At 39.7% G+C, this 20340-nt stretch overlaps 1 protein-coding gene across 1 annotated transcript in view; it reads right to left on the bottom strand.

Moving 5' to 3' along the window:
* Nucleotides 1-18022, bottom strand: part of LOC124410788 (ecdysone receptor-like) — a 71686-nt gene extending 53664 nt beyond the window's left edge. Inside the window, exon 1 of the mRNA XM_046889403.1 lies at nt 17820-18022. The gene's annotated coding sequence lies outside the window, so the exon portion shown is untranslated. The remainder of the gene's footprint in view (nt 1-17819) is intronic.
* Between the last annotated feature and the right edge of the window lie 2318 nt (nt 18023-20340).

Raw genomic sequence — 20340 nt, 5'->3', positions numbered from 1 at the left:
ACGCATGTGCACACCTATGTAGTAAAATACAGCTATTTCAGCAGGAATGAAATATTATGCAATACCAAATGAACCGAGTGAAACCTATACTCGTATTATTATAATTCCCCCCCCCCCCCCCCCCCCCGACAAAATTGGCAAAAGTAATTATACGATGAGAGTAGAGTCAAAGATTTTCTGATTGGTTAAAAATTGTTGAAATTGCATGTACACACGATTCAAGATGGCTCAGTGTTCATAGACGAACATCTCTTGATTCATTAGAGTCAAGAAAATTTAATCTCAGTACTTTTTTTTTATAGACCGTAAAATATCCTATAAGAATCTGTATTCACAATCAGTTAGTTTAGAAATCAAGCCAAGTTTACAAGAAAAAAAAAAAAAATGAGAATCCAATGATATAGCAAAATGATAAATGTATAATCACGTATTTATCCCAGTACATATACATGTATATATCGTGTGTCCATGAGGAAAGTGCACACCTTACGCACGTGCGTCAAGTCGTTCGAATTTTATTGGCCGACAGTTACCGCCTGATTGAGCAGCCGACGCATAACCAATCGCGACTGTCAGGAAATATCCCTAGGAGCCTTCGGTTAACGGCGGGCTTCTAGAGAAATTTTCTTACCGCCTGATTGACAATGAGCAGCTGATGCAATACCAATCGCGACTGTCAGGAAATATCCCTAGGAGCCTTCGGTTAACGGTGGGCTCCTAGGGACATTTCTTTACCGCCGGATATAGTATATCACGGTATATATATATATGTATGTATACGTGTGTACACAAAGGTTGAACAGCACGAAGCCCACGCAAGAAACACGCTAGCGTCAATAACCGCGCCAACATACTTTCTTATTCTCACTCCAAATTTTCAAAAACTACATCGTTGATATACCTACTATACGTATGTACGAATACGTACGCACGCACACCTCTTTAACACCAACATATATTTCGTGCCCGCTCTACTTTACGGCTCTTGTTATGCAACAACCAGATTATACATACGGATTTCTTGTAACATTTTTGTTTCACGTATTTGTGTAAAAAGCCTGTCTAGATTTAAATATTACCTATACATCTTCGTACTGCGGGTCAAAATTTTATCACCAAACATTATTCTTGTTATTATCATTATTATTACTATCATTACTACTAGTACTATTATATCCGTGGGGAATTTTTTTCAAACATGCACACATCCGTGAAAAATCATGATACTTTTTTTTTTTGTTTTTGTTTTTTTTTTCAAAACTAAAACATATCTAATAATTAAATAGTAACGGCATATAAATTTCGATGAAAAATAAATTGTGACAATTATGGGAAAGAAAAAAAAAAAAAAAAAAAAAAAAAAATTTACATCCAACGTACGAAGAACGGTAAAATCACAAGTAATTCTACCATAAGGAATCTTTGATTACTCACCTTTAAGGTAGACCGATGTGGGGGGGAGAGTGGGGGGCGGTGGGAGGGGGTGTTCAGTTAACCGAGATTTTTTTTTCAACGTCACTGATAGTTTCTGTCGTAGCGTTAATTACGATAATAATAGTAATAATAATAATAATAATAATGTTAATATTATTAATATCGTTATTCTTTTAGATATATATTAAAACTTTTATATAGCTATAAGTATGCCGTTTATAACGTTACATTTATTACCACGAATATTTTTGTTGTTTCCTTTCACTGTTTATTTATTTTTGTTTTCCGTTTCATTTATTAAAATAGCACGTGTACAGAATATTGCAATCGGTGAACACTATTTATCGTTACTATTGAACTGTTCTGTTTTAATGGATAATAATATGGTGTATTTCTTAATATTTCTTTATTTTCTTATCTTTTCTTTTCTTTTTTTTATAATAAATAGAATCTGGAGGTACTCAACTGTCCTGAATTAAGTCGCGGTTATGATAGCAATAACTTTGTTTATTTCTTTTTTTCCACTTCAATCTACGGCTATTATTATTGTTATTACGTGTTTGCTTGATTCATATTTGTTTAGTTTATAGGTTTGTTTGTTGTTTCTTTTTTTCTTTTCTCTTTCTTAAATATATGTATATATGATATCGATATATAATATATATAGCTTTCCACTTTATCTCTGTCTTTCCGCCTTTGTATTTAAACTTTTTATCGTATTTCACACTTTTCCCGTATCTTAGACTTTCTAATTCGACGCCTCTTTCCTCTCTCCTATCGCTCACTCATACTCGATGATGATGTTTTTTTTTTGTTTTTGTTTTTCTTTCCCCCCTACTTTTTCGTTTTTAATTAATTTGTTCGTTTCGTCTTTTCTCCGTTTAAAGTATGTCGTCACGAAGTTTACTAAATTACTATTTTCTTTAACTCTGTTTCTTGTTTTGTTTTGTTTTTTTTTTTTCCTTTTTATTTTGTTATTTTCACGTTAGTTACAGGGCCTAGGCACTATTGCGCTGAAGGTTCGAACGACGAGAGGTACTTTGTAGGTGTGATGAGGTATTTGTTTTATTTTGTTTTACTTTGTTTGTTTGTTCGTTTCTTTTTTGTTTCTATGTTTCTTTGTATGTTTATAATAACGATTTAAAAAGAGCTTTTTTTTTTTTTTTTTTTCTTTCGTTATTACGCGCGTCACATTCACCGGTTGAACTGATATTGCGGATTAATTTTATTACACACTAACGGGGAGGAAAGCGGAAAAGAGAGAGTCTAAAGGAGTCCGAAGAAGAGAACGAACACGATTCGATAAAAGGGAGAAAGAAACAACAAGTTGGAGGAGTAATTTGAATTGCTTCAGGACGACGACAAAGACGACGACGACGACGACGACGACGATGATGATGATGATGATGATGGTGATGATGTTGTTGGTGATGATGATAAACGGCGGAGGGATATAATAATATAAACAATAACAATAACGAGACGTAATAACCAATGAAAATAAACAACGGCACGCACTTTTTACGCGAGAGAAACTGCAGTCGAACACGCGACGCGGGCAGACGAGAAACAGACGGAAGGTCAGAAGCTGTTATCACCTCCGCGCGTCTCGCCACTGAGCCACATCGCCGCGAGAGGATGATGCACTTTCACCCTCCGCCAAAAGCTCAGCTTCCACAACCATCTGGAACAGAGGAGAGAGAGAGGGCTGCGATAATTTAAAATTTTTCTTCCTCTTTTCCTTGCTTCTCTCTTTTTTTTTTTTTTTTTTTTTTTTTTTTTTGTCTATCCGAGAGATACAAAAGAAAGCGGAATATAATTTGAGAAAAGATTTTCGAACCAATGTCGATCCAGGTTTATTATTATCATCATTATTATTATTATTATGTATAATATATTTAAATACAAATCAACACGAACGAAACACTAAATGTCTACTGTACGTTATGTTTTTGTAACAAGAAATGAATTTCAGCAAATTCCATTCTAACACAAACTTATAAGGTGTAAACAACTGTCAAAGATTTTTGAAAATATTTTGTGAATTGAAACCCTTGAAATATAACCCATACGGTGCCCCCCCCCCTCCCCCCCCCCAAACCGATTCCAATGTTTTCTCTTTTCTTCTTTATCTTCTTTTTTTTTTTTGTATTTAATACACGCTACGAAAGATCGCATTTGAGTTTAATTGTAAACTGTTTTTAGATTTTTGATATTTCGAAAATTGCTAGAGTTAATGCCAGTTTTAAACTATACCGAATAATGTTCGTTACGCTGAAACTTGAATGCCTGTCACTTTTGTACTATGTATCGAGTGTTTGATGAAAATATAAAAAAAATTCTGAAATCTGGAATCAAATTTTCGAAATTCAAGATAGCGGATCCAATATGGCGGGAAAAAAATCCAAAAAGTCACTCTATGCAACCATATTGGATCCAACATGATGAATTTTGAAATTTCGAGTTCAAATTCGAGTTTCATCCAAATGAAGTAAGTTTTCGGATTTTAGTCCACCATCTTGAATATCGGAATTTCGAGTTCAGATTCGTGATCAGCGACCTCAAAAACCCTTGATTACATAGTTTTGATGAATTACTTCACAGCGCCCATATTTAGATCTTCCGTCGGCGGCCTAAAAGTTAAATGCGCACGCGCTAAAATCCGAGAGTGACAACTGTTTTCCAGGCTAACCAACCGTCGAAAGTTCAGACGACAGTTCGCCGCTATGGTATCTAACCTAAAAAATGTCAACAATTGTTATTGAGCGTTGTTTTCAATATACAACTGTGAAAATTTTTTTCATTTTTTTTTCAGTGACCTTTGGTCACCCTGTCAAACATCCGTTCTTGAATTATAGCGCGTGCGCATTAAATTTTACAAGACGACCGACTATGCAGTAGTTAGGAATTCACTATAATGTATATAACACAAGGCGGTCGTTTCGCATGGTGCATATCGCATATATAAACACACGCATACTGCATATAACCATGCATCGGTGCATCCATACACATATCGTAAATTATACAGAGTATTTACGACACATAAACGAGAAGGAAGAGTTGAACATTGTTAGCGATTCTCGACGCGGTCGCGGCGCCGCGGCATCGTTACTAAACACGTCGGTTGTTGCTGCTGCTGCTGTTGCTGTTGCTGTTGCTGTCGTCCTTAGCCGTGGGATGCAGCAGATCCCACGTTCGATCGTGCGCGCATAGCTGCGTTCCATCGGGTGTTATATATATATATATATATATTATACACGATGGTTTTAATGCGTAGTAAACGTATTATACATATACATAATATACTGCCGCTGCCGCTGTTGCGCGCATTTCCGGAAAAAACAATTATTCTAAATTAAATTGCTCCACTTTTATCCTTTAATTATATATAGTGATAATATGTGATAATAATAACAACAACAACAATAATAATAATAATAATAACTGCTGACTAACCATATAGCTGTGCAAAACAACGTCACGATGTCTTATTAGTTAAACTAGGTCAAAAGAAATTTTTTTTTCTTTTCATGAAAAATAATATGCGATATAAACAAAGAAAAAAAAAAGATAAAAAAAAAAAAAACTTTTCCGCGATGATATGACCCGGTTGTTGTAATTTCAATTCTCAAATGATAAGATATATATATATATATATATATATATATATGTATATATACAAATGTGCCTACACGTACGGAACATGTGTGTCTGTGTCCTATTGGGCCATCGCGTGTGTTGAAACTTATATATAAATAATCTGCAGAGGTAGGACAGTATGTGCGTTACAAATATAAGTAAATGAGTAAGTGTATACCGAATGGAGACAGAGTTAAATGGGTCAAGTCAAAATTTTCAAATAAAACATTATTTCCGTCTGTACCAAGAAAATACTCATTTTCACAAGACATTTCATAACGATTATAACTTTCCTTTCTGAACGAATGATGATTAAAATTGAGGGAGTGACCGATGTATGTTCAAAAGAAATTTTTTTTTTTTTTTTTTTTTTTAATTATTATGTCGACGTTTTTTTTCCCTTCTGTAAAATGACCGGTAACCCCCCCCCCCCCCCCCCCCCGCCGCGAAAATAAATAATAATAATAATCCTAACCTAAATATTATTTATCTGTAAGTAAAAAGGTAATTTCCGATTTTAGATCTAACTCTAGGCATTACTATGATTTTCTTTTCGATTATTACAGTCATTCTGCGAAAGCTCTCGAAGATTATGAGCAGGTACGTACATCGATTTTATTCTTGGTATTTTCTTATTTCATATTCTAAGGTTGAAATACATGAACGAAAAAAAAAAAAAAAACACACGCATATTTCCATGCTAAGGACTTTCGTAGGCGGAAAGGTAATAGCTGAGTCACTGTTAAATGTAATAAACAATTTTCTAACAAACCACCACAACACATTCTACAAACACGCCGCGCCTTTGCGTCATCATTTCATCTCACTCTATTCCACCCTTTCTGCTCTCCCGTTCAAAATTCACACCCCATTCCCAGTCCCAGTCCCATTTAATTTTCTAATCTAATCCATCCTTTTTTCCCCTCTTCCCAATTCCGAAACCTATATATATATATTCCATCGTTCCTCTACCGTTCCAATTTCCTCCTTAATTCCATCGTTTCTCTCCCATACCGTATCCCATCGTTCCTGTCCGATTCCACGTTTCCTATCGAACAGCACAAATTCGAATATTGCAATGTATTAGACGGTCCCGCAAACCTCAATACTTCCAACGCCTCATTATAAATTGAACGTTTAAAATACCCGCACAATCAGCATAATCCATAACCTACAAATATCGAGGGCAACGTGTATCATAATATCTGTAGAAAGTTTAAAGTATTCGACCTAAACTGTGGCAACGCCTACAAAATATTAAGAAGAAAAAAAAAAAAAAACCAAAATGGCTTCCGTTCTTCGCCCTAAGCCTTTCGCCCTTGTATGTACATTTAATTCAATTCGTCCTGTACGAGGATTGAATTTCAAAAATATACCCCGGGTATCGTCGTAGCATGCACGTGTCGCGGCGTTTCCCTTTTCCCCTCTGCCCCCATGAGTTTGCACATATACGTACGCCAAGTGCACGAGGGAATAGGTGGTGAGGGGGGAGGGGGGGAGGAGGGCACCGCGTAAGGAAGGCTCTGTCGGTCTGTCGGTCTGTCGGTCTGTCGGCCGACCGGACCTGCGTCAACGTGGATTCTCCCGTCGTCGCGTCGTCCGCGTCGTTTCGCTCCCTCTTCTTTCGCCCCCTTTCGTTCCCGGTGGTTCCGAAGTAGCTGGGTAGTAATCGCCACCGCCGGTGCAGTTATTCTTCGCCTTGTTTGCCGGCTGGCTGGCTGGCTGGCTGGCTGGCTGCCTGGGGGCCCCTTCTTCTCTTTTGTCCCAGAGAATTTTCAAGGGCGAACCTAATACCGAAGGGGCTGAACCCTGCGCCACTCGACTGCTGTCTCATACTCATACTCCTACTCCTACTCCTCCCTCTTACATTTAAAGTTATGTGTGCGTGCATTTATAATGCATTTACACCTATACCTGCCCCTGCGGACATGTGCGTTTTCCTACAGCTTTAATAAGTGGTTACGATATATATGTTACAACATACGCGAGATTATTTGTTGCGCAAGGTCTTGGTGAATGTTATTATTATTATTATTTTTGTTGTTGTTTTTGTTTTTGTTTTTGATATTATCATCATTGTTGCGTGTATTTCGTTTAAAGCGTTGTATTGTGTGAAAATAATATAATTTAGGAACTTGAATAACAACGGCGGTTAGAGATTTTTCATTCATCGCGGTAAGATGTTGACGACATTTCGACGAGTATAAGCTGCTCGCAGTGTTTGAAAATGAAAACACATAGAGATGATCGATTATCGAAAACGACATATTGTACGACAGTTATACACAATTTTCAATGAAAATTTGTTATTTGGCAACATTGGCACTATACTATGTGAAATAATCTAGTATAACGTCATACAATAGGATCAACAAGCAAACGTTATTTAAATATGATACGTCAAAAATTGAACTTCTCCGACTACTACAAAGTTTCTTAATAGTAATATATTTTTATACGTACATACGAGTATAAATATATGACAAAAACTGCATCGTTACCTCAACGTTGCGTTTTTACAATTTCGACGAATGAAAATAGTGTCGATTCTGTAATTGTTCCCTTTTCCGGAAGTATGTATGTCCGGTGCATCCGTGATAAATACCTATACACGTATAATCGTACCTTCGTATTACATCCATACTCTATGTAATTCAATATCTATATATCATACACGCTAGTGTTAAAACGATTTATTGCACTTGAAGGGATATCGAGTTACGGATGCAGCAGCAGCGGTAGCAGCAGCAACAGCATCGATATACACACGCAAGAAGAATAAGCAGTTCGCCACCGCCGCGTCACCCGGTATATTTCTGTCGTCGAAGTTACTTCCGGACAGATGGCAGTCCTCGCCTCGCGCATAGAGAGACTATTTACATGAGTGCAGTACATACATATATATATATATATATATATATATATATATATATATATCTACGTATATACCCATGGTATGTATGGTATGTATGGTATGTATACTACGTACACATATAGAATACACGTACATACATCTTCACATTAAATTTTTCTGTATAGCCCAGCAGCAGCAACACGCGGTATATTCCTCGACGTAAATACATATGTGCACGGTCTACCTCCTAGTGCAATAGGGGTTCTTCCGTCACATGGCAGCAGCATCATCATATGCATACGTATCACGCAGCACGACACCAGCGTCCGATGGTGTCCCGAGCCCCTGTGCGTTGCAGCTAATACGTGTGTACGTATAATAGGTGCATACGTATGTAAATGCATGTATGTATACCTATACATATACTGGCGATACTCGGAGATCCGGAAGATCCGATCGACCGTTTACGTATATATATATATTGTATATAAATACGTGTATGAATTGCACAGGCGAACACTTGCACATTCATATTATATCTGTATAATTATATAAATGCATGTAGCTGAGTGAAGGTGGTGGTGGTGATGGAGGTGGCGGGGGGGGGGTATTAAGGTGCACGAGCAAGTCCGGTTACTTGAGGTATATCATGAAAGTTGCCTTCGCCTTTTGGTGCGAGGTGTGTCATAGTAGATACTGTGTGTACGTGTGTGTGCATGCATATAAGATATAGATAGATAGATAGATAGATATAATTATACCTGACCCATTTGATAGGGAAAAAGAGAGATAATTCTCATACAGTCATTCATCAACGCAGCGATCGTATATTATATACATATACTGCATATATCCTGCACGTTATGTTTTTTTAATTATATTTTCTTTTTTTTCTTTCTCTTTCTTTCTCTCGAACCTCCGCGCGATAGAGCGTGATACAAAAATCACGTCACGTCAATTAAGAAGAAACATCGAACGGAAGGTGAATTTGAATTATACACAGCGTTTCGTAACGTTAGGAAAATGTGAAGAAAAACAAAGAAAAGTAACTTAATAGATGAATGAAAAAATAAAGAACGAAAAGATTTATACTCTCTCAAAGTCAATATTATGCGGGTACTTTTGATCGAATAAAATAGAAAACATCAATTTTATGTAGGTTACGAATCAATCAACGATAAAGAAATGAATCTTTTGAGATTCATTATTAATATATACAATACGTGATGTATTTTGTTAAACCCACCTACACATCTAACTATATTTGTCCGTCCACCTATATTTCGATCTAACTACATTTATTTATATGTCAACCTGTCTATCTATCTATTACATATCAAACAACATATTTGAAGATAATATGAAATAAATAAATCCATCTACCTACCTAACTATTTTCGTCAATCTACCTATATTTATCTAATATCTAACTGCATTCAGTTTATCCGTCCGCCTATATTTCAATCTAACTACATTCATTTATCTGTCTACCTATGCATCAATCTATCTATCTATCTCTCTCTATGTTTCATCCTCTCAAACCAGGAATAATATACAACGCATCGTTACGCGGATGCAGCAACAGCAACGAAAACAAAAACAAAAACAAAAACAACAACAACAACAACAACAAGACCAACAGTAGCAGCACCAGAATCAGCGAAGCGTATACGTATATTGTAATACGATAGTATTAGCTGAACTTGAGCTACTTACAGATGGCCTTGACTCGTTCAACCAGCCTGCAGTAAAGCCCGCGTGTCACCACGAGTGTTGTGTACACCTTATGTCGTTCTACATACAAATACACATCTATACAAGCCGTGTCTCCCCCGTCCTGTTACACCATATCATCTTCGCAACATCGATACTCGTGCATGAAAATGGGCACATAGTGAAACATACGTGCGTGCGTAGGTATGACCGCGACCTCCTACTTCCCTGATGCGGACACCAACGCTCGTCGAACAACATACATCATGCGATATACATATACATGTACAAACATCCATCGTGCAGGATGTATAACGTACAAACTATGCGCGCAAGATCAAGTAGAGGGACACATAAGAAGTTGGATTCTAGCGGATTCAAGGCCACCAGTGTCGTCCCGTCCGGTACCACCTATTCAACCTGCGTAGCAGACGACACAGGCGGCCTTGAACGGTCAGAATCCACGTCGATAGGTGTACAGTTCAAAAGCCGCACCGACTATTCCCAATCCCCGCATCTAAATAAAAAAAAGCGGCGATTACGCTACGGAACACGAATTATTTATTTACACGGGTTATACCGCAGCGCAAAGACGATACAGTATATATATATATATATATATATATATATATATATATATATATGTATACAACAAACTTGAAAGAAAGATGACAGCAATATAAAAAAAATTAGTTCATCATCCTTCAAGATTTGCAGGTGCTCAGCGAAAGGTGAAGTAGAAGAGAAGAAGTTTTATAAAAGCATGGCAGGAAAGGCAAAAGGCAGAAGCCAAAGCTGGAGAATTGACTGGATGGAGTGCGTGTAGCCGGTTTTGCCTGGAAGCACGCGGCAGGCAGGCAGGCAGACAGGAGGCGCTGCCACTCCCACGGCATTAGAAATTCACCGGGCAGCGATATAATAAAAATGCATCCTCGGCTATTGTCCTCCGTCCTCCTGCCCCCCCCCCCCCCCCCCCCCCGCTGTCCTCAGGCTCCTCTTCAACCTTATACTCCTCCTCTGCATGCAAGGCAGGTACTTTCTGGCCACTTTCTGCCGCCGCATCACGTATGTATGTATGTATGGTGTATCTAAGCACAAGTAGACACATAGAAATACGTATTCATGGTGTTTGTGTGTGTGTGTGTGCAGTAGATATGGATACCGTGTCCGAATAACGAGGAAGAATTGACGAATGGAGAAGACGCCGGCAGAAGAGGCTTCTAGTCGCTTCCTGCACCGTAGCTAAACATGAGGTGCAGGATATAGACCATTCTGTGGCAAAGCCGCAGTGACTCCGAGAATTTTGAAATCCTGATTATCGGCATATTGTATGTGTTTGTAATAAATGTGGTCGTAACACGTCGTGATAACGAACTTCTCTTTCGTTATATCGCCAGGGGATTAAAATGCATGTGTAATAAAGTGTAGAAAAAAAAGTATACATGTATGATGATGATAAAGAAGTTACGAGGGCAGAAGTATAGTGAGAGAATTGAAAAGAAAAATTAACTAGAAACAATAAAGTGTTGTGTATGTATACATATATATAACAGATGTATAAAGTAATTTATTACATGTTTAATCGTGAAGAAATCGAAACAAAGGAAGAAACATTGAAACACGTTTTGTTCCATTTGTAAAAGTGTTGTGCAGGAATTCGACTGACAGAATGGTAAAAATATATCAAACGTTCAAAAATAAAATGATTCAATTCCTATACATACGTATAATACGAAAATGTAGAGAGTCGAGAAATATAAATACGTATAAAAATGCAGAAAAGTGATAGTAAATTCGTCAAGCCAAAAATATCGAAATGTCAAAATATCGAAATATTTTATTATCGCATGCTTTGGACGTTTCATCGAACGTGAATTTTATATTTCACTTATGTACAATATTTGTGCACCCGAATGATTTTATAAATTATTCGTAGAATTTTTCAAAGATTTTTCTACATGTTACCTTGATTCCTTTCCACATAAACTATAGCTAGACAAAATCATCTCGTTTTCGATAATTCTACATTACGACCCTCGTACAGCAGATCAAATCTACACTTTCTGACCCTCCGAATCCTGAGAAACGAATCCACAATTCCCTCCGATTTCCCAACAAATAATTGAATTCTCAAATAGCAATGCTTTCCGAAGGAACGGACCGTACATAACGCTACGCGTCGAACAGACACACGGGGGTTGTTCCTCCCCCTGGAGGTGTTCCTCTATAGTCAGTCCATGGTGGTGGGGATTGTCGGTTCGCTTCGGTCCACAGTTGCATACCATAGTCGCCAGGTTCTGTTGTTCCCGAGAGCAATTCGTGCCTCTCTGTCTGGCGCACAGAGGTTCCACCATGTCGCCGATGAGGTCCGAGTTAAGCCGAGAAAAGCCGAAAAGCACTGCCCCAAAAGAAACGTAAGAAACACGTAGTTCGGCCGTCTCTCCTAGTGGCGATCGATGTTTTCGAAACGAGCAGTACTCAGCGTAGGGAAAGCGGCGCCGATGCAACTCTACAAACTTTTGCGAAAACATCGGTCCGCCGATTCTCGTCGCGTCCTCCACTGTTACGCTCGTTTCTCTTCTCTTCTCTTCCCTTTCTTCTCTTATCTTCTCTTCTCTTTTGTTCCCGCCGCGTTGCATCCCAGATAGTGTTTTGTTCGTGTGTGCAGCGAGTCTAAAAATGATGCGCGCGGTCTGCGTGGATGACGTCACGCCATATAGATACTCCTTCGCCTCGCGGAGAGAGAGAGAGAGAGAGAGAGAGAGAGAGCAAAGCCTCGGCGTCGGGGCGCAGAATGCAGCGTTGCTCGCGTATCTCGAGATCATGTCTCGATGTGCATTCTCCGCTTATCGGTGGTGAATTGTCGTCGTGTGACATTCATTGATTAGCACGAAAAACGAACAAACTTTTTCGTCTTTTCAGGATCATACTGCCTATGTATGGGGATATTGGATCCGTGAATCCATCGCAAACGTGCATCGTTTTTTAGTTCATAATCAGTTGAAAGGTATAAAGACGTATGATACCGATATTTTCGAAAAATAAAAAATCGCTTTTTATTTATGTAAAAAAATTTCTTATATTAATATATACGTAGCAAGGTGAAAGTACACAAATGAGAGGTTAAAAATGTGAGCAATTTTAGTCTAAACTTTTCCGAAACTTCTACATTTTGGCTTTCAGCAGTACATTGACTTTCCTATACGTTACGCCTCCGTTTTTACACATTTTTCGATTATCGTGATTTTGAAAAACTCCTATTATACATCTATGATTAAATAGATAATCGCGTCTTCGAAAATTCAATATTTTGACCGTTCCAATATACCTTGATCATAACAAGGAAATGATAAACAGGATTCATTGTTGTTCCATGCAGCAACTACGATAATGACAAAAGCGACGGAGAGAAGAACGACGAAGACGATGAAATAAGTTTCATCTTCAACTCCACATTTTCCGACTCATTATTGCATAAGACCTTCGGCGGGAAGACATAAGCTAATGAATCGTCTCGGTCAATCGTGAAGCAAAATTAATAATGCGATTCAGTGAAACACGGATTATCGTCGTCGATCTGACCGACGACGCTTTCACCTCCTGTTATAAGTATACTACTGTGCATTTAATGAGTAGAAACAAGCTTGATTCCCAAATGCCATCTTCTGATGAAATTTTCCGAGAAAATTTATCGAGTGTAAAAATGACAACTTTCGTAGTAAAAAGTCTCAGGATTTTTAACGCAAGGTTAGTTATTTGAGTCACACGTGTTTTTTTTTTTCTTTCATTTTTTTTTCCTTTCTCTTTTTGTTATCAATCCTCGACACCTGCAATCGATATGTATTAATTATCTAACCTTATCGTCGAATACATAACGAGGTTGAATTAAAAAACAAAAACAAAAACAACACACAAACCTCTAGTTACTCTATATATATATATTGAATATTTTCATTTGTATTATAAATATAACCCTGACGCAACATTTGATAATAAATGATCCTGTTCAATATTAGGTAATATTGTTAGGTATAATGCAGAAATTGGAATAAAATTGAATTTAATCTAACAAAAGTGCAGATATTCAAACTCACAATCAGTCACATTTGTGAAATTTTTTAATTATTATAATTATTATAATTTACGTTTTCTCGATAGAAAAAGAAATATTAAATATATTCAATCAACGATTAATCTGATAACCTTGTTATTTACCAGTGCAAAAAGTTACCCGATTTCAAAGGTTCGATATTCTTTTTTTTTGCCCTTTCATTTTTTTCCTTTCAATTATTCATTACACACGTAGGGGAGAGCGGGGCAAAGTGGGTCCCTTAAGAAAATAATACTTAAAATCAGAATAAAATTTTTAGAGTAATTATGATTTCCGAATAATTTATATTTGATAAAAAGTTCGGGTGATTAATTTTACCCCTTGTTATTTAAAAAATTTCAGGGGCCCAGTTTGCCCCCAAATTTTTTGTGATATCAAAAATTTTAAAGGTACCCACTTTGCCCCACCCTACCCTATATATGACGAAGCGGAAACAAGCATCATCCAGAGTTAGCAACCAAACGTGTTAAACTTTTTAGATATACAATAATACAGTACAGTTTTATCCTCATAATTCTATAAAAGTATTGGAGGTTGAAGGTATTTCAGAAAATTTTTATTTTCGGACTTCGCTACCTTATTCGAATGAACATTAGAAGATTTGGCTGCTAATGCTGGCTTCTAGCTTCAGCCTCATACGTTATGTACGTAAGTACATATATACAATGCGAAATGTAGAACATGTTCACATGAATTTAGGATATTTAAATATCAAACCTAACATACTTTTGAATACACGACTACAATCTCTAATCTATCTCTTACAATAGATTGCGTTGTATGGCTAATCGCGGGTTTACTTCCACACTGTGAGCTCCGCCGCGTGGAGGAGTGAGTTATAGTAGTAGTGGTAGTGGTAGTGGTAGTGGTGGTAGTAGTAGTAGTACTAGTAGGAGGTGGAGGTGGAGGTGGAGGTGGAGGTGGAGGAAAAGGAGGAGCGTCCACCGTGACCTGCGCAAAATACATACACATATACCCGTGCGCACGCATACATACGCAAGCAATGTAATACCTGTAGACAAGAGTCTCAATCCGAGGGTCCACCACAGCCGGTGTGGTTTGCGAGAAAAGTGGAAAAAAAAGAAAGAGACGCATCTTCAGGAGTTTATATTGGGGATGAAGGAACGAATTTCAAGTTATTAAGGTTAGTCTAACAAAAGATTGGAACAAAAAGTTACTGCATTGGAATTTTGTAATGACTTTGAAGTTGGCCAAGTTCTGAAAATACAAATTATCGCTTATAGCTTTATTATTTTAATTTACTGCTTTTCAGAGATTCTTAAAAAATTATGAAATAACGGAACGTGAATCATTACAATAACGTTACAAGCTTCATCCTCAATATAAAGGAGAACTTCGTCGGCGCCAATAATAAGCTGCAGATGAAGGAGAAACAGACAAGAAAAAGACAATAATAATTTTACACAAGTGTTTTAGAATGGCAATTATTATCATTATTATTACTATTTTCTTAATTTGAAATTACACGCGCTCATTGTCGTCACAGTCCTTCATGTCTATTTCTTCTCATCTTCCACCTTGTGGTTGAAATATTGCGATGGATTAGCTCGAGGTTCGTCACTGCCTGATAAATACTACCTACAATTGTAATTGCACGTGACAAGTTCTCGTCTTTACAGTGAAAATCTTCTCCCGAGTGACGGAGTATATTGTCAACTGCTAGACACCGATGATAATCGAGATACGAGGGAGAGAAATAGAGAAAGAGACAGAGAGAGAGAGAGTGAAAGGTGGAGGGAAAAAAGGGCGCGGAGAGGGAGCTAGTGATAAACAACCACACGACACGACGAACGTGGTTTGGTAGTCAAAGTTTGTCAGTTAGACGGAGGGGAGCTCGATTACTAACCTGGTCGAAAACATTGGTTTCAATCTCTCTCTTTCTCTCTTCTTTCAACGGCGTTAGATGAGGAGAAAGAGAGGGGGGGTGGGGAGAAAAGGAGGGAGAAGCGGTGTTCGCCCGCGGTAGGTATCTGGGTTATGTGGCATTCGGAAGTGCACACACGAGTGCAGAGGAGAACGAACGCTGGCGTTGCTGCTGCGGCTGCTGGTGGCTGATGTGCATGCATACGGACGATGCAATCGCGCACGCGCACTCTCGCCGCCCGCGCCGCCTCTCGAGGTCAAGATTTCGACGCAACGAAACCAAGAGAAGAAGAAGAAAATGAAGAAAATGAAAAAGAAGAAGAAGAAGACTATCTGCTGCAACTGAATCCCTGCAACCTTACAGATCACAAGGTTGAAGTAGGTAACGTTATATCGTAACGAAACGTCGAGTAAATAAAAAAGTCGCTATTTTCTTACTTTTGTAATAATTTTGAAGGAACTAGAATTTCAAAATATAAGTATATTTACTTTTATCACGCTTTACTAAAATTCAAACAGTTCTAAAATTGCGAAACAACGCTTCTTCCACATCGTGAATCGTTACGATAACATCAACATGATTATTACAGATCAGTAGCTAACGAGAGAAGACAAAATCAATAACAACAAAATAAATTTTCCTCAATCATATTCTAACCCTCTTTCCTCTCCATCTTGTTGATCTTCTCTAGCTATAGCTTCTGGATTCTCATCATCCGCGTTCCCTCGATTAGCATTCCTTCTTTTGTGAGAGACCATGACTGACGACGACGACGACAACAGCGACGAAAATAATCATAATAATAAGGACGATGACGAGAAAAGCAGCCCTCGTTCCCTCTCTCAGCAGCGATCCAGTCGCGCCTCTCGTAAACGGGGACACGACGGCTGCTCGATCAAGCCTGTGAAACTTTCCCTGATTTTCATTTGGTGAGGGGAGGGGAGGGGAGGGGAGGGGGAGGCACGGCCACGAGGAATGGTAGGCTCAACGTCATCGTCGTATATATACATATACACAGCGGGCTACGTGGAAGCATTTTCGTCAGTTTCCCCCGTTTCCACAAGTTACGTATAAAGAATATTATAAATTACTCAATGTGAACTAGAACGTTGCGCGGTGAGTTTCGAAATCGGTAAAAAGCGAAATCGGTAATAAATAGGTTTTTGTCAACCTGTCTGTCACTCTCCCTAATCGACAGACCAAATGACTGACTGACTGACTGACTGACTGACTGACTGACCGAGCGAGCGAGCGAGCGAGCGAAACAGGGAGAAGCAGAATAATAATACCCGGTTGACCCAACGTGCTCGAAAACGGGGGGCGGACAAGAAGAGAGAATCTGAGATATCCGTGCCTGCGAAGAAGCACAGAAGGGGTAGGTATGTGACGACGACGGAAACAATTACCGACAGTCTCCGGAAGCCGATGCGAGCGCGTGACAAAGGTCGGGGGGTGGGTGGAACAACCTTCCTATTGACGTTGGATAAAATAGCGATCGACGCAACGCGACGTGAGTACACCACTCGCTCGGATAGTAGGTGGTACATATACGTAGATACATCATGTACATAGGTAGGTATATAAGCCAAGAAGCAGCGCAGCGCAGCGTTGTTTTTAACACGAGGATGAGAAGGCGGCGGCGGGTTTTCGTGGGCGGGAGAGAGGGAGGGAGGGGGGAGGCGGCGGCAGAGGAGGGGCAACTTGTTACGAACGGTTAGTACCCAACAACCCGTGTACCATTTAGAGCCGTGTCCTCGTTTCTCCGGCACCACGCACGCAGGCAAGCAGCAGGCACGCACCGACGTCGACGCACACAAGCTAGCGTGCTGGGTTTCACTGCACAGACAACTAGTACGTGTGCTGCGTTGGAAACCACGGATACGTAATAAAATAAGGACATACGCGTCCAGTGAGAGAAATCGAACGACGGATATTACAGAGGATATAATTAATAGAGAAAGAGAGACTAGCAGCTAGGCACAACCCTCTGTATAATGGTAACACGATGTTGAGTCAGGGATGTAAATGTGTAACAATTGCCAATCGACGAAGCGACGACGGTACTGGTTATATTATTATTATTATTAATAATAATATGCAGCGCTTGATTAGTAAAGGTAATACGAATTACGAATGGGACACACGATGATATACATGCGTGCCTCTGATTTTCTACTCACATAACAACCGTTCCTCTCGAGATATCCCAGTCGGTGTTTAATGATAGTCCGTGTTACTGCAGGGGGCTGCTGTTCCTTAAGAACAGTTCGTTAAATACTTCTTCTCGACGAACGTGTATATAAACCAGTTTCAAAATAAAACTCACACAGCTGATTGTTAAGTAGAGAAAAACTTGTGTATATAATATTGCGATGATGGAGAGATAAAAAAAAAGGAAAAAAAAAAATATATATATATATATATATAAATAATAAAAATTTCAACAACCACACAACGATGAACGAAGATTATTAATAATACACACGTGCACGTCACTGTATATAATATGTAACCGACGACGACGACGACGACGACGACGTCGATTATTGACAATCGTTGAGAAAAACTCGACGATTCGAAACACACCAACCCCCCCCGAGGTCAAGTTTATTGTACGTGTTGTGTTGTGTGTACCGCGATAAATATGGACGCGTAACGGGGATGTCCAGCCGTTAACCGCGAACGGGGTTAACGTGGGAACAGGGGGGTGGGGGTGGGGGGTTCTCTTTTATCGGGGCCGGGCAATAACGGGGGAGAGAAACAGGTATATGCGATATACGGCAAATAAATGAACTTGTACGGCGGGTAATGTCTCCGCTGAGAGTGCAAGCGCGCGACTGCGGCGATCCCTTTGCGCCGCGAGGTCCGAGCCTCGCCGCTACGCCGCTGAGAGGCGCCGTCGTAGCCCCGCACCGCACCTCACGCCGACAAAAGACGAGCGTTGCTGCCTTGCCTCGTCGCAGGAGCCAATCAACGCGCCGCTCGGCATCCCCTCCATTGTCGGTGCCTCCTCCTGGCACACCGCAACCCGCAAGACGCGCCGACAACGAGGTAACCTAAGGCTCGCTTGCTTGCTTACGACTCTTACGAGCAATGCGAGCGAAGCGAAGTCGCAGCGTCGCAGCGGAGCCTTTGCATCACGGAATGCACATCTTCGCGCCTCCGATCGCATCGCATTCGTTTTTGGGTCAGACATTTCGTGACACAATATTATCACAGGTCGCCGCTACGCGTGGATTTGTTTATCTATATGTTTTTGGACCAGTCTTTTCAGCAATTGCACTGCTCTTATCTTCACCAGCGTGTTATACACGAACATACATACACAACGTGTTGGTAGGTATGGATGGATGCGCCATGTTTCCGCGGTAGATAATACAACACCGTTTTCTGTTCGACGTGTGCCTGCCTGCGTGTATGTGTGTGTGTGTGTATGTGTCAAGTCAGGGTGGGTAGGTACTAATGCGATATCTATACTGATTACCGGCCACAGATTGTTTATCGTTCCTCAATCTTATCGCTTGCTTTTTTCACGCATTCGTTGACCTACATTTGCGACTTATCGAATCGCCCCTTTGACGGGCAACTTCAATCTTCGCGCTTCACGCGTTTATGCATAGGTATCTACGTGCGTGCTGTGAGTAACTCGACATATATACAATATGTATACGTATAAACACTACAGGAATTACCATATTGCGTCAGGGAATCAGGTCGCAATCTGTACAGGACGAGAGGAGTCCGCTTACAGTGGTGGCACGCGGCTCGTGTGTATAAATCTTGTCCAACTTCCGACTGATGTCTAATGTCAACAAGGAAACTTGAATTATTGATACATCTGTGTAGAGGAAAACCTTAACGATTTTGAAAAAATACAAGCATGCAGATGCTTGTGTTCTTCCGTATTGAGCTTGGAAATGATGAACACTATAATTTTTGGACTCAATCGCATGATACTCGTGAAATTTTTGTATCTGATTAACTCGGAGGATAATTTTACAATTTTAATAAGTGTAAAGTACATACGTTTGTCATAAAGAAATTTTATTGAGGAGGAAATACTTGGTCCCATGCAGATTAGTTTAAATAATTATTTTAGTGTGAAGGTTTTTATGGGCGGCCTGCACCAGTTTTGTTTCTTTGTTTTCCAATATTCGTATCTCTGACTTTCTAATACCAAAGTACTAAGCCCCAATCAAACTGGGAACTCTGACTGCGCTTCCAACACCTGCAAATCCTCAGACACCGAGTCGAGGCCAGTCTGTGGTTGTAGCTGCTGCTGCGGCTGCAGCATATTATGTCGGTAATCTGTGGTAGAAGGCATGTAGGACGATCGAATGGGGGGAACTGCACGGGTGGCGGAGGCGGCGGCGGCGGCGGCGAAGAGACGAAGGGACCTAGACCGAGAGAAGGAAGGCGGCGAGGGCGGCGGCGGTCTTGTCTCGGGAAAGAGACTTAAAGAAAAAAACAACCGAAACAGAGGAGAAGAGAAGGGAAAAGTAAGATGAGAAAAAAAAAATACAAACACACGCATACACACGAAATAACAAATAACAGAAAACAGAAAAAAAGACAAAAGTGCATCGCGCGGCAAGATGGCCGACGACTCACCGACTCTCAAGGTTACCTCTCCACCTCCTCCTACTCCTCCACCCCGCCGCCTTCTTCTTTCTATACGCGTACCATGCAGTGTGCGAGAGA

The sequence above is a fragment of the Diprion similis genome, chromosome 10 (genome assembly GCF_021155765.1).
Source record: "Diprion similis isolate iyDipSimi1 chromosome 10, iyDipSimi1.1, whole genome shotgun sequence".
NCBI lineage: Eukaryota > Metazoa > Arthropoda > Insecta > Hymenoptera > Diprionidae > Diprion > Diprion similis.
Note: the sequence above shows the minus strand (reverse complement) of the source record. Positions and strands in the feature narration are given on the sequence as shown.